Consider the following 15,390-nt stretch of genomic DNA (forward strand, 5'->3'; position numbering starts at 1 on the left):
GTTTCCAGTAACAGCAAACAAGGAACCTACTGGAACACACTTCATTAAGCAGCGTAGTTGGGCTGCAACACGGCTAGATAAGGAAATCAGAGTTTCAAAGAAATGTGTATTTCAGCAATGCACGGAGGGAGTGCTTTTGGGCACCTCCTTGCAGCAAGAGCAAGCAGAAGGTTGACAACATTTCTGCCACTGTGCAGTAACTCGTCAGAGTCTGTCCCCAAGTTAATTTAAATTGTCTTGGATATCAGTTAACCTCAAAACATGTTGAAGTAGCAGAACTAAGGTTGTCATACATGTTACAAATTGATTCAAGGAGGAAATGCCTACTTATAGACATCAACAATGAGTGCAGGCTCAACTTTTTGGTGTCCTTCTTAATTGCTGAAGAAGCCTATGTTTTGTATCACAGTATAATTGAAACTAATTTAGGATTTGTGAGTAAAAAACAATCATATGGCAAGACAATACTAGAATCTAGTTGCCTGTACAATATGAATTTTGCTTTTTTTTTTACTCTGAATTTGACTGAAGGTCAAGAAGTAAAAGAATTGTGCAGTTAGGGGGTATCCCATTGCATCCATAGCAGGACTAGGTGTTTGATAAAACTTTCAGTCAGTAGCAGCTATAAATCAGACTCTGCAGGGACTCGGATATCTCTGTCCTGAGTTATTCCAAGTACAGTATCTCTCTATGTAGATTAAATTGTATATTGCTATGTAGCTCCTTTGTTTTTTTCTTTCCCCTTCTTAGCCTTTTTGCCTGCTGTTTAGTCTTGACAGCCGATTATGGTAAAATTGATAGATTTCACTAGCACTGCTTAATTGCGCTTCACTGCTTCCTCCCCTCCAAAAAAAACCCCTAAGATGAAGAAGGCTCTTTTTTATTAGTTTCAGAGACACCAGCAAAACCTCACACATGAACTGCATCCCTTTAGGGAGGGAATGAATCAAAGTTTCACCAACCATATTCAGCCATGTTTACTTACTTTGTTCCCTCAGGTATAACGGTTTTTAGAGGAATTACTGCACGATTTTTCACTGCATGTAGTGCTTGTCCAAGGTGCTTTGTAAAACATTTATCTTTAAGATTGGTCTACCAAGTCATCATGGCAATGCAGAGCCCACATCTGGTATTTGCAAGGGTCATGCTTCTTGTTCCTATAATACATTCACAAAAATATTTTAATCAGAAAGATATGGAGAGAACAAAATCTATAGCAGCTACAGTTTCGTAGGATATAATTAGAACAAACAATACTCAAGTTTTTCCAGACAGTGTGAAGAAGAAGCAATTTATGGCAGATATTAAAAGTTTTGCATTGAAATGTTCAGAAAGTTGAAGGAACAGATTGATTCTTACCAGAAATATTTTAAAACTTTTTATTCTTCAGTCTAATAAATTGCTGTCACTTGTGACCTAATTTTAAACTTCCACTGGAACATAAGTTTTAGGTCTCAGAGTGACAAATCTCATTTTAATTTTTTTTTCCAGAAAAAGTATTTTAGTATAAAATTTTTACAATTTATTTTTAAAAACTTGTTCTAAACAGAAAAAAGACATTCATTTATTCTATAGTATTGTCATGGTTTAACCCCAGTTGGAAACCAAGCCCCAGACAGCTTCTTGCTCACTCCTCCCGCCAGTTGGATGGGGAGAGAATCAGAAGGGTAAAAGTGAGAAAACTCGTGGGCTGAGATAAAGACAGTTTAATAGGTAAAGCAAAAACTATGCACGCAAGCAAAGCAAAACAAGGAATTCCTTCACTACTTCCCATCGGCAGGCAGGTGTTCAGCCATCTCCAGGACAGCAGGGGTCCATCGTGCATAACACTAACTTGGGAAGACAAATGCCATCACTCTAAACGTCTCCCCTTCCTTCTTCCCCCAGCTTTATATGCTGAGCATGACGCCATATGGTATGGAATATCCCTTTGGTCAGTTGGGGTCAGCTGTCCCGGCTGTGTCCCCTCCCAGCTTCTTGTGCACCCCCAGCCCACTCACTGGTGGGGTGGTGTGAGAAGCAGAAAAGGCCTTGACTCTGTGTAAGCCCTGCTCAGCAGTAACAAAAACATCTCTGCATTATCAACACTGTTTCCAGCACAAATCCAAAACATAGCCCCATACTAGCTACTATGAGGAAAATTAACTCTATCCCAGCCAAAATGAGCACAAGTATCTATGGCAAATATAAAATGAGTTTCTGAAAAAAAAGAAATAAAAGGACTAAATCTGATCAATCTTCAAAAACTCATCCAATGATATAGTAAAATATGTTGTTAATTATTAGGTAAGAGGAGAAGGTAGACAAGAAGCTGTAGACAAGAATCTAAAAATGCAAAATCTATTAAGAGGCATGTTTATGCTTTCAGTGAATATGATATCAGAAACACTGTCATATCATAAATAATAAATCCCTTTACCTAATTTTAATTTTCTTTGAAATTGTTTATAGTAAACCACAAAAAATATAATCACTGTTGAGTGGTGGTTTTTGTGGAATTTTTTAAACAATTTTGAAAGGACTTGCTGGGAGTGAAGTGTGCTAGTTCCTTAATCCACAGAATGTCATTCTTTCAGTTTTCTGTTCTTTTTGTTTTTCCTAAGAGACATTTAGAAAATAGTTTAGGCTGCTATCCAAAGACTTGACAGGACTAATCCTCTTTTTATGTGTCAGAAACTCAGTACATAGATGTTACTTTTTCTAGTTCTTCTGTCATAAATCTATTGGAAAGAAAATTATAGCTATTCCTTAAACATTCCTGAAGGTTCTGCTCTTTTTCTGGATTTTTTTTTTTCTGATAGCAAGATGGTTCCTTCTGTTATTTTTCCTTCATGTTTCCTTCTGACTTACCTTCATGGTGATTACCATATATTTTTCTCATGTATTTTGAATATAGAGCAAGGAAACATATATTTGGTGTTTTATCAGAAAACAGTAATATAGGTGTCTGCTACACTTTTTCAATGGTAAAATGGATACTGTTTTACAGGTACAGAAAGACTTTGTGGTGAGAAATGCAATATGAACAAACAAAAGACCTCCTACAGTTTTGTTAATCTGAATGTCCTAATTCTGCAGTCAGATCCCCTGATGTTGTCTGTTTTCAAATCGAGTAAGGCATTGTGTGGTTAGAATGGTCCATTTGCAACAACCAGCCTTCAGGATAGGAGTCCTTTTGATTTAGGACTAGCTTGGCTTTCATGGTTTCAGTTTTTCTAATTGCTTGCTTATCAGAGCACTTACTTATTTTTTAATGGGAAAGTTATTGAATCAAAAAAATCTCTTAAAGGATTTTAGACAATTTTTTCCACTTTTCTTAATCCAGATAAAGCCGTTTTTGTAAACTGAATGCAACCCAGCCACCCTAATAATTTATAAACTGCCGGATGCCTGTTTCCTTGCTAAATATATCCCTCTTCTCAAATAGTACACATTGTTTCTGATAACCTAAGTGTCAGAAAACGAAAGATAAGAGAAGAAGTACTCACACAATTTATTTTAACACAGTTTAGATGTCTGAGGAGTCCCCTAATGTAGTTGGTAGAGCCACTGGAGGTAATTAGAGCTGGAGAATCTGCTGAGGTCTCTGTTGAAGTATTGCTACTTTGAATCAGTACAGTGTGATAAAGTGATGGGAAACAAAATATATATCTGGCATATCTATGTATCTGCATTTCAATTATACAGCAGTTTATAGCATACTGTATGTAACATGTCCATCATGTATGTGCGAAAGCCAAAGAGAATTTTCCACAGAACTAGAATAATTCTCCTAAAGCAAGATTGTTTGCCTGAAGGATAAAAAAGAGAAGAAACGTCTAACCTTATTTTGTGTAATACTATCATAGTATAACTTGTAGGCTTGATAATTAGTGAAGAATTAGTGCTGTCTTCTCAGGATACTGAGTCATATTTAGTGCATACTGAATCAAAATCCATCTAGGAAACAGAAGGATTTTGTTGTAGTCATTTTTTCCTTTTTTTTTTTTCCTCTTTGTAAAGACTATGGATGGTTACATAGTACCTTACAATTACAGCAACATTTATATTTTTTAGCAAAAAAAGGTTTTGGTTATACTTGGAAGGATTTTAAATCCACATTTGTTCTCAGTATGGTAAAAGTTTGTATTGGTTCCATGGAGTAGCCAGGTGGTGGGAAAAATACGACGCATGTTGGAGATAATTTTTAATTTATTTTTTATGCAAAACATGACATTATTTTTAAAAATGCTTTCCTCTAATTTTCTAATCGCTTCACCTTTGTCACTGATATGATGTCGTGAGTGTTACCATTCTCCCTGGTTTATGCTTGAAGTCCTGTAACTGTTGCGGTAGGGTATTCTGCTGCTTGAGTTTATTGCTATTTTCTCTGATTATGAATCAGGCTTCAGAATTGTTAATCTATTTCTCGTCCTTATGGCCTTCTATTATTTGTGTGTAATGGAAAAAGAATTACAGTGGAGTAGAGAGAAAATTAAATGCAGCGTTGTCTTTCCTTTTATGTCAGCCAGAGACTCTAGCACAGTAGGATAAAATTCCATCACAGTAGCTGCTGCACAATTGAAACCATAGCCATGAAATAGCTTTTAAGTCTGTCCTTGGCATCCTGCATTTGAATGGATACAGTCATGTTTCATAACTGGAAAAATGCTTATTGATATGAAGTTCATTTTGTATTTTGATGCTGATTATTTCTGAAGATTGACTTTAGCAGCTTGCCTTCACTTTCCAGGCTTCAGTAGCCACTGTACTGTACAGGAATCTCAGAAATACAGGAAGTGTTAACATCAAAATAGGCACAGGGAGGAAGTATTTATTTCATGTCATCCTGGAAAAATAACGTACCCTAAGACTGTTAAATTAAGGAATATGTCAGTCTTTGGCAGAGAATCAGATGGAATTAGTGTGGACTTCAGCATGGTGAACTTATGCTTGATAGGGGGGTCTAACAAACATTTGTGTAGTGGCATTGATCAGTGCGGTTAATTTTCCATGGGCAGTTCTGAATTGAGCCTCAAGAGCTGTTTATACCTGGGGTCAAATTTTCTTTGTTGGCATGGCTGAGGTAGGGCAGATAGCAAAAGTTTTGGAGGGAGGGTAGAAATTGTAATAAAGTAACTTCTTGTTAATCTTCGATAGTACTTTAAAAATACATTTACTTTTACAAGAGGGGGGGGGAAGGTTTAGTGTGCAGTGGAATACCTAACACTATATAGGTATCCGTTCCTGAGAAATGCTTTTAAATGTTTCAATGAATTTGACTTGGTCTTAATTTTGAAAATTTGAAAATTTGCATTTGGCCATTATCCATAACTGGGTGTTTTGAGGGAGTTCAACAAGCTAGCAAAATGCATAGTCAGGAAACTATATATATATCTCTATATATATAGATATATAGATAGATATATATATGTGTGTGTGTGTGTGTATGTGTATGCACACATGTGCATGTGCTCACAAGCCCAGCAACTCTTGGCACATCTGTTTTTTCCACACCTGACCCCATGGTTTATGAATGTGAACTTCTCTGAACTTAATGCCTTGTGTTTTCTTTTGATTTTTCAGAACTTGCTTCCTATTACAGGGTTTCTTGTGTAGCACAAGAAAGAAAAATACTTGGGATCTGGGTGCAAGGCCTCATACATGTCTCTTGGGTTTTCCTGAACCTTGAATCTGAGCTTCCCCCAGGGGAGATAAACATGGTGAATCACTTCCTTACTCCCTTCTGACTTCCAGTGCATTATCCAACACAGATGAACAACTGAGAGCGGTACAGTGGGCTGGTGGAATAATTTGCTCTCTATACAGCCAATTCATTTAGGAGACTCCTCAAAATAGAGAGATGCTAAAGTAAGCCATCGACAAGTTTGCATAGGGTCATAAATAATGTTTGCTCATTAGGAAAATTCAGTCCAAATGTTTTCATCTGCCAAAAATGTAAAACTGCATACAGAAGGAAATCCTACCTTTTTAGAGTGAGAACTGAGATTAACTGTGACATTTCAATATTAGCCCTCAAGCTAATCAGCAGCTGAAGATTTAATAGATATAGTAGGTGGCAAATAAAAAAGGCTTTAGTCTGAAGTTGCAGAACACTTATTACTGCATCTGTCATTCTAATAGGTGGATATTTGGTGAAAATAAATGAACAACACACATTTACAGACAAGCTAGTGAAACATTTTCTAAGATCTGTCTACCATCTCTTAGCATCCTCTGCTCTATATTTAATTTTGTCTGTATCTAGGCAGTGTTTAACATAATACATAATATGCCCTAGAAGCTGCTTTGTTGCTACTTTGGGTACAAAGATTGGAAGTCCCTGCAAATGATAAAGAAACAAAGCTCTAGTGAAGGTGATCGCATTAGCTAAGTGGTGTTGCAGGTTTGTGCTTCGCAGGATAGTTCTCCTTCAAACTTCTGAAGAAACAAAGCACATTTCAGTAGTTCCACCACCCTGTTTTTTTCTGGTGTGCTTTGTTTCGTATCTGTCTTCTTCCAGTCCTCCTTTGTTTTATCTTTCTTGTGTTTGTTTTCTCTTGTTCTGTTTTTCTTTTCTGTATTCTTTGAAGTTGAATGATGAGACTAACGAAAAAATAAAATTTACCAAATTTGGAAGCTCTGCCCTGCTCCAGATCAGCAGTTAAGCTGGGATAGGGTATCAGTGGTTTTAAAGAGAGTTTTCAAAACAGTTTCTTCCTCTGCCAGTTAGTTTTATCTGAGATTGGTATAGAGAGCCATTTGAAAAACAAAGATACTGAAAGAGGGGACAGCCTATACATGCTGGACAACCAACATAGGAACTATGGGTTCTAGTATCTCTTGCATAAGTAGGTGGTGGTTTTTCCTGATGGTTAGATGGCCTTTTGTGTTCTATTTAGACAGAAATACTAGGTAGGTAAGGCATTCCCTTGCCACCCCTCCAGCATGTAGCAGAAAAAGAAGGAAAAAGGTTATGTACTTTCTTTTATTGTGGTAGAGCCCTGTGCCTCACTTCTCCAAGTTCTTTTTGACAAGAGATAGGAAATGTTGTTCATGTGCCTATTGAAAAAGAGTGCTAGGGTAAAGTCTTACAGACATTTATGGAGAAGTGATCCTCTTGCAGTAAGTGTATCAATGAAATATCGTCTCTGAAAATTAATAGAAAACCTGGAGTAGCTCCATCCACCTATACTGTGGCTTCAAACCATGCCAGTATCTTATGATCAAAGGCAGATGACACATCAGTGTGGATCTCTGCTGATGATCCCATATCAGCAAGAGAATATGCACAGCATGTCTCTGTTCTTCATATACAAGCCTGTGGAAAAGAGTTAAGAACTTGCAATATGTGCTATAAGAACTGTTTTGACAGAGTCTCTCCTGCGATTATAATTCAAAATGGAGAATGTGGTGCAAGGTGTGTGGTGTTGACAATGTTGCAAATTTCTGATTTTCTTTTTGTGAAAATTAGCCATTTCTTTCACTGAAACTGCAGCTGTAACCTCCCAAGAAAGGACTAGAACATTGCTGTTCAGGGAGGTACAGAAGGAAAGTTAAGTGTGGTAGCACATAATGTGTCAATTAAGACAGTAGCCTAGCAAACAACTGTCTTGAGTGCTATGATTGCATAGTGAAGGTTAGAATTATTTCAAGCCCCTTTCAAGTATTATTGCCTGTAAAGGAAGACTGATCCTTTCCCAAGAGAGAAATGTCTTGAGTGCAGAGAGGACAGACGAAGAGTCAGCAGGGTCTGGGATCTGGATGGGGAGGCCCTGGGAGAGGAATTAAATCCATAGCAATGTCCATACCCCACTCCCTTTTTAACAAGTCTGAGTCTGGAAAGCAAGACTGCAGGAAAAGGTGTATTTAAGAGAATAAAATGGTAAAGGAAAAGGTTTCCTGGAAGGCTTTCATATAATCTGCATCACTGAGCAGCTCTGAGTTTCCAGCCTCCAGTGCCTCTTGTCCTTGTTCTGATTTGCTTACTAGTGCATAGAGTTTAATGAACATCTTCTCACCTCACTGTACTTTTCTTGAAACTGATTTTACTGTCCTTGTTCAAGAGTAGATCACTAACAGATTATACTCATTCCATAGAAATATGTCTAGATATAGACATATATGTATTTGCCATGTGTTTACTAGATGGGCCATGTAAGTGTTTACGAGATGGAGCGTGATGGTCCTGAAGAGCCAGCTAGGCTCTTTTATGGTTACCTGGCAGATGGTGTGTGAATCAAACAATACAGGCTGGCACAGGCACAGCTGAACCGTGCTTCCAGGTGAGTTTTTGCAGGTGATGCAGTGACATATAGGCAAAAACCTAGGAATTATGGACCTTCCGGAGTAACAGTGTTTTTCAGTGGTATAATTATTGCTGTACTTGGTGTCGCTGAGAGAAGAAAAAAAGATGGATGGCAAATTTAGGGATCCTACTGCTTCTATCTGCCGCATCTCCATTTGAAATGACAAGCAAAGACGTCTTCCATGGATACTTCCAAGCCCTCAGCTACCGAGTGGCTTGGGGACGAAATTCACCAAACATAGTACAGCCTTCAGTTGCAGCATATTCTCTTGGTATGCACAGTGATCGGAGCAGCAACATTAGTTATCTTGCGTCAGCCTCAGTCTGCAAACTCTTTCCTCAGACCTACCTCTGATTTATCTCCCCTCCTAGAAGAGAGCACTGCAGATGTACCTGAGTTAGCTTATAGTATGAGATATGAATGCCTTTCAGTCGTTAATCTAGAGTTGAAAAACAGTGTGATTTTAGAGATAACATATTTTAGAAATGGTATAAAACTGAATTCCTGAGTGCTGGAGGCTATTATGGTTCTTGTTTTATTTTCCACGGGAACAGATGTTAGCCCTGCTGCCTTGGGATTGTTCCAGCTCTGGTAATACCGCTCTGTGCACCTAAAACTCTCACTGAGATTTCAGATGGATAAGGAAGTTATTATTTACTAGCTTTACACTGCAACTGTTCTGGGACAATAAATACCATAAAGATGCAGAATTTTAGTATTATTTTTCTCACTTATTTTATTAGACATTGCATTTTATTATTATTTACTATACAGGCCAATTATAGTAAGATTTTACTGGTTTGATCCTGTTCCTGTTTCAGTCAGTGGAAAATCTCTTTTAACTTCATCGTGAGCAGGGGAGATCCTTACCTAGCAAACGGCTTTAATAAATAATTTGTGAATATAACTCAAAATGTTATTCTAAAATACTTTTTTCTCATAGAAAATTTAGGAAAAAATTCTTCTGAAATGCATTTCTAGAATGTATTTTAAGAGTGCTAATCAGTTGTAGTGCTGTAAGTTAGTAATGAATGATTAGACACAAGAGCTTGTTCAAGCACATTTGGAGAATGCATCTAGATAGTGTACGATGTGGAATTACATGACTCAGATGTCAAATAACGGTGAGCGATTGAAATAATGTGGTGGAGTATAGAAATTTTAAAAGTAACATCTAGTGATGCCTATAAAAGGCTGCAACTTGTAGTGCAGATCATGTAGATCAAAGAAATGCTGAATATTTTAGTTATGCTTATTATATATATTATTTAGTTATGCTTCTTATATATATTCTTCTGGCACAACAGTGTAATTCTTAACTGGGTATCAGATATTTGGAAAATATGGAAAAAAGATAAAGGAGAAATCTCAGAGAGGGTACAGATAATATTATGAAGGTTGAAGCAGTAGGAAGACTATTCATAAACCAGCTTGTGAATACCTTAATAATATGTTTTCTACTGTTCTTTGAAGAGCTGTTATCATACTACTCTAAAATCTTCTCAATATCTGTTTTCCTTTATATTGAGAGTTTAGAGAATGATTAAAGCACACAAATGATAAATATATTTCTAAATATGCCAAAGTCTTAAAGCAGGTTCATTCAGGAAATAAATTATAAAGTGTAAAATTAGTTCTAAATTGCTTATTTTAATCCTTTACATCGCTGATTTGGATACTTTAAGAAATAAAAGAAATGCATTTTTCTGATAATTTTTGTGTCACATTTACAAAGATCTGTTGATTTAGGTTAATTGGACTGCTTCTCTCCATTGCTGAATAGTTGCATCGCAAACTTTAATTTATGTTCTGTTTTCATCTAGGTTACCCTGTCAGTGGTCAATTTTAAAAAGCTTTTAAAAGGAGTCTTTTTTGTCTTCAGTGAAAGTGACCCACATTGATGTTACAAGAATTAGCATTTAACCTGATGAGAATTTTTCTGTGCACCTAAAAGCACAATTTTCCTTTGGGGAATACTTTGCAATGTGGTATTTTTACTTTCTGACCAGCAAAAAAAAAGTTAAACATTTAAAACTGTATTTTAATTCTCTATGCATACTACAGCACTTCTGAAATTTTGACTTCACCAATTAACATACTCTTCGCTGTGGTTAATCTTTATGACAGCTCAAGGCAAAAATACTCCTTAACTTTAATATAACATTTCACTGAGTGTGAATCCACCTGTAATGTTAAAAATGGTGCTATTAGCTGACTTAGCCTGGAGATGCTCTGAGGTTGTCAGGTCTGATGTTCAATGGATTATATTTTCATACATCACTGCTCCTCTTTTCTGGCAGTCATAATTTCTGTGATGAACTAGTTTTCTTCCTTGGAGAGGTGCTCCAGTTGCAAATAGGATTCTTGGAGCCTGCAAGTGATTTAGTAAAACACAGAAAAATTAAAGTATAATGGCATTTATTGTAGACAAATGGACAGTACATTTGCAAATAGTTTTCTAGTATTTTCAAAATCCTCTTTTAGGACTTCTGCCAAGGGAGGTGGTGGAGTCCCCATGTCTGGATGTGTTTAAAAAAAGACTGGACATGGCACTTAGTGCCATGGTCTAGTTGACATGGTGGTGTCAGGGCAATGGTGGGACTCGATGATCCCAGAGGTCTCTTCCAATCTGGTTGATTCTGTGATTCTGTGATTCTGTGATTCTGTGACTTCTGCATTTGTTACCTTGTGCTCTTCTCTCTGCCACCTTCTCATAGCAGGTTGTTGCCTCAACAGTTGCTGGTGATGAGGATGCATTTTGAATTATCTAGCTTCTGTTAGAGCAATGTTAAGATAGTGCTCTTTTTTAAGATTTAATAGTGCATCAAAGAACTTGCACTTCAGTAGAGTATATGGTGTGGTAGATCTTTCCCCTTGGAGTCCTTCACATGAGGAAACTTGTGGAAGATGAGGAGGCAGAAAGTGCAGCAAGGCTCCTGTTGGAGCCCCTTCTGTCTAGGACAGCATGCTCTACTGTCCCAGCTTCACACCTGCCATGGCAAAACAGGCAGCAGCCAAAGGCAGCACTTCACAGACTAAAGTAGGCTGCCTCTATTTTTTCTTTTTTTTCCCCACACCCCTCATTTGAACAATTTGTGAGTATTTCTGTTCTATAAGTTTTAGAAAAATAATCCCAGGATTATGCATTATCACCCACTTTATACCTGGTCCATAATGACAACTGAGATTGTCAGTGTATGAACCCAAAACTCTGGAGAGGATGCAAGCTGCACTGTCATTTTGTTATAAACTGTTTTAGTCAAATCATCATGCTTCACTTGTTGAATCTTGTGACAATAATTTTCCCAGTTCTGTGGTTTTTAATGACCTCAAACACACCAAAATTATAGCCATGCCCACTAACCACTCTCAGGAATCAGATTATTCTTTTAGAGCATGGTCTAAAGAGAAGTTCACACATCTCCATGTTGTTGATACTCTTATCAGTATCTATATTTCTATATATCCAGCCTCTAACATCTAGCGAAAGCTTCATGAAACCTTATTGTCTCTCCTAACAAGTCTGTCTGCCTCTCTTCCAGGAACCTGTTGGACTGCTTTGACAATGTTAAATCTTGTGTATACAACTAAGATAAGCAAAGCTGCACCCAGCTGTCTCGCTTATGAGTGATCAAGTCTGTTTGATTGAGTGACCCTTCACTCTGAGCATAACCTGCACAGCTTTTGTGTCATGCCGCTCATGTAGTATCCGTAGGTGTAGTAACAGGTAATTCAAATGAAAACAACACAGCTCTAACCAAAACAACATAACTTAAATACTAAGAGTGAACTTATGGTTAAACAATATTGCAGATCATGTAAATAAAGCTGTCCAGGACTGACGTTTCCTCATCGCTACAGAGAACACTCTATGTGTTGCATGGTGACATGTAAAATTCTGAGTGTCACTGTAATACTGACAAACTGAAGAATCTTCCAGAGCAAATCAATACAAATCAAGAGATTATAGAGAATGATTTGAAGAAAGTCTTGGCCATATACTGTATTTCAAAATCAGCAAAAACTCTACTGGTTTTCCTCTATGATGGATTGACATATGGTTTTTTGTCAAATCTATTATCAGTAGGCATAAATTAGGTATATATGGGCCAACCCTTTAATTGGAAAACTTTGAGAAACACAGTTATGGATTATTTTGTACCTTGTAAAATCTACCCTCTTGTAAACTGTGCCCCAGAAACTTTTGGTGAAATTCTTCTGCCTGTACAGTTTCAATTCTGCCTCATTAATTCTAGCTGGTGAATCAGACAGTGCTTCAGTTGTGTTTGATCATGTAATTAGAATGATGTTGTGCATAAGCAGTCATCATTATGAAAATAATGCTGCAAAATATACGGAGCTAAAAACCACAGCTAGTGACTGCAAAGAATATTGTCCCAGGAGTGAGAGACAGCAGCAGAGAGCCTGGCAATTTTCCCTCCCTCCCTCACCCACCCTCCATGAAGGACAGGGTCTGGCTCCATGCAGTGCTTCTAGGAGGACGTAGCTTGTTGAATCATTTGTGGAGTCTCAGGAACTGAAGGTCTTGCCTCACCTGGCTTTCTAGTCCTGCGTGCCACTGCTTGACTTGATTCTGGTGCTATGTAGTGATGGTGCTGCATCTGCCTAGTGACTGTGGGGCTACAGCCTCAGCACATTCATATTGAGCTACTTCAGTTAAAATGTTCTTCAGGAATGAAAATGTTCTTCAGGAGTTACAAAGGGGAGAAGAAGTTACAGTGATCAGAAGTGCACGTCTCAGCTGAATGTGAATTCTGTGAGACAGGGGTAAACTTCTGTAGCCCAGGGGCTCTTGTTCTGCTGAACTCAGATGTTTGCTGCATACCAGAGAAGCATGTGAGCATCTCCAGAAGAGACTGCAATGATATTTTCTAATTGGAAGTATTTGACTTTCTCAACATTGAGTTTTCTAAGATCCCACTCTCATCTCAGAAATTTTGTTATTGGTGCGTTTGTTATGAATGACCCTGAAGCTTGACATTTGAGATGCAAAATATCTATCTTGTCAGTTAATTTCTTTTTTTCTTTCTTCTTTTTTTTTTTTAAATGAAAACCTTTTCCTGGTGTCTTGCTGCACAATTTCCTCTCCATTGTGCCAGTTTCATTGATATAGAAGCAAGGCAAAAGTTTAAAAAGCAATTATGACACCACAAAATTTGATAGGGGATTAAAAATATGAATTGCCTCAGGTAACTTAAAGACTACAGAGATCAGTTAAATTGCATCTAGGAGTAAATCAGTCAAGCTACACATACAGTGGAGGAATAATTGTTTGCTGGTCTGTTTGGATGAGTGCAAAACAAACCAACACAGCATTAAATACTGAGTCGCATACTCATAGTTGTGAGTTGTGTGTAGACCTCAGCTGCATCACAAAGGCATTGTAAGAACCTTTCTGTTGTAAACTCTGAAGTTTACTGCTTTGCAAATTTTTGTGTGATTTTAAAATTAGTCATTTTAATGGGATTTGTCCTATAGCCTATTCTTTGAATGCAGAGGCTGTGGCACTGTGGAAATTTGGATCTCTGTGTCTAGATGATGTTTTCTGTTAGTTTCAGTGTTGAAGATGCAGGTTGTTTTATAGAGGTCAAAGGGCCACAATTAGTATTCTGGGAAAGAAGGCTCAGTTTTCAGCCTAACGTTTCAGACCTGTGCATGTTAGTGTCAAGTTTTCCCTCTTGCAGAAAGAAAGGTGAAAGTTTATGGGAAGGAAGGCATCCTGTAGTGGATATTTCCTAACAGTGCCGTAGACCAAATTAAGCTTTTTCTCTGCATTAGGTCTATTTTCCATAACATAGCTGTGAAGTCACAAGGAACACAGCAGGGACCGTTTCCCCACTTTGAGGCAACCCCTAACCAGTGAGGGAGGGAAAGGAACTTGGTCCAGAACACTTTTAGCACACATGCCAGCTGCTCCTGGACTGCAGGAAAAGCTGTGGCAGAGGGGGCAGAAGTCTCTGTAGATGTGGTTCAGAAAACATTTGGATAAGTAAGTGTTATGGATCATGAATATTAAGCATACTTTCCCTTAAAACCTAAGTAGTGGCATCTGAGTCATTGGGCTTATAAACTTCTGTAGCTGTTACTGCAAATAGCATATACATGGAAGGAAGAAAGGAAGGAAAATGTTGTAACTACCTCGCCAATTATTTCTTTTCACATCTGGTTTTTATATTTTGGCATTTGGGATTTTTAAGATCTGGGCATTTTAGATTTCTGTATTTGTATGGTGCATCAGAGTGTAAATGTCAGCTGTTCAAGCAAGTAAAGATTCAGCTAAGCACCTAGAATATTGATTTCCTCGTGCAACTTATTATTTAGTATGTATTTAAACATAAGCATACTGTATTGTATTTCTGATTGAAATACATCTGTAGAGTATTTCCACAGGAAAGTGGATCATGCACTTTATGTATATCCTGATAATCATATTATCTGCCTTATACATTCAGGGTATTTTAGATAAGCATTTTGATGAATTGATAGTTTGGTCCAAGGCTCACCCAACGATGAATGCTAAAAAAGAGTGGTATTAGAAAGAACTCCATAAAAATTATAAAATAAAGATGGAAGATCCTAACTATTGCCCATTTATAAATATCAAACTGCATATTTCTCCACTATAAATCAAGGGAATATGTAATGTGTAACCAAATGATTAAAAACTGTAGAATACTCTTTCTCTGCTTCTTAATACAGATACTTAAAAATATCAGGGGCAGAATAGCTGAATTTCATATTTTATTTCTGAAACATATTTTCCCTGAGGCTTTCAAACTGTTTATACTCGTCTTTCTCTTGGGCTCAAAGTGAAGTGCTTAAGAGCACACTGAATATTAAGCATGTGTATTCCAAGTGGACTGGTAAAAGGCTGTATTGAATCGAGCCTTAAAAGAGTAAGTTCTTTGTTTTGCAAGATAGGTTGTATCCAAGTAAAAGAAACATTTCCCATATAAAGTTAACGTTTAGTAACCTCTCTTTGTGGAACTGTTTTACAATATCACAAATGCTAACAGAGAGAATGAACTCGTTATACAAAATGTGAATATTATACAATTTTTAATGTGCATCTCGGTGAAAT

The 15,390-nt window shown here is 37.3% G+C and overlaps 1 protein-coding gene across 1 annotated transcript in view; it reads left to right on the forward strand.

Moving 5' to 3' along the window:
- The window catches only part of GABBR2 (gamma-aminobutyric acid type B receptor subunit 2), a 523,105-nt gene that overhangs the window by 266,721 nt on the left and 240,994 nt on the right, over window positions 1–15,390 (forward strand). The window lies entirely within an intron of this gene.

The sequence above is a fragment of the Nyctibius grandis genome, chromosome 3 (genome assembly GCF_013368605.1).
Source record: "Nyctibius grandis isolate bNycGra1 chromosome 3, bNycGra1.pri, whole genome shotgun sequence".
NCBI classification, from domain to species: Eukaryota; Metazoa; Chordata; class Aves; order Nyctibiiformes; family Nyctibiidae; genus Nyctibius; species Nyctibius grandis.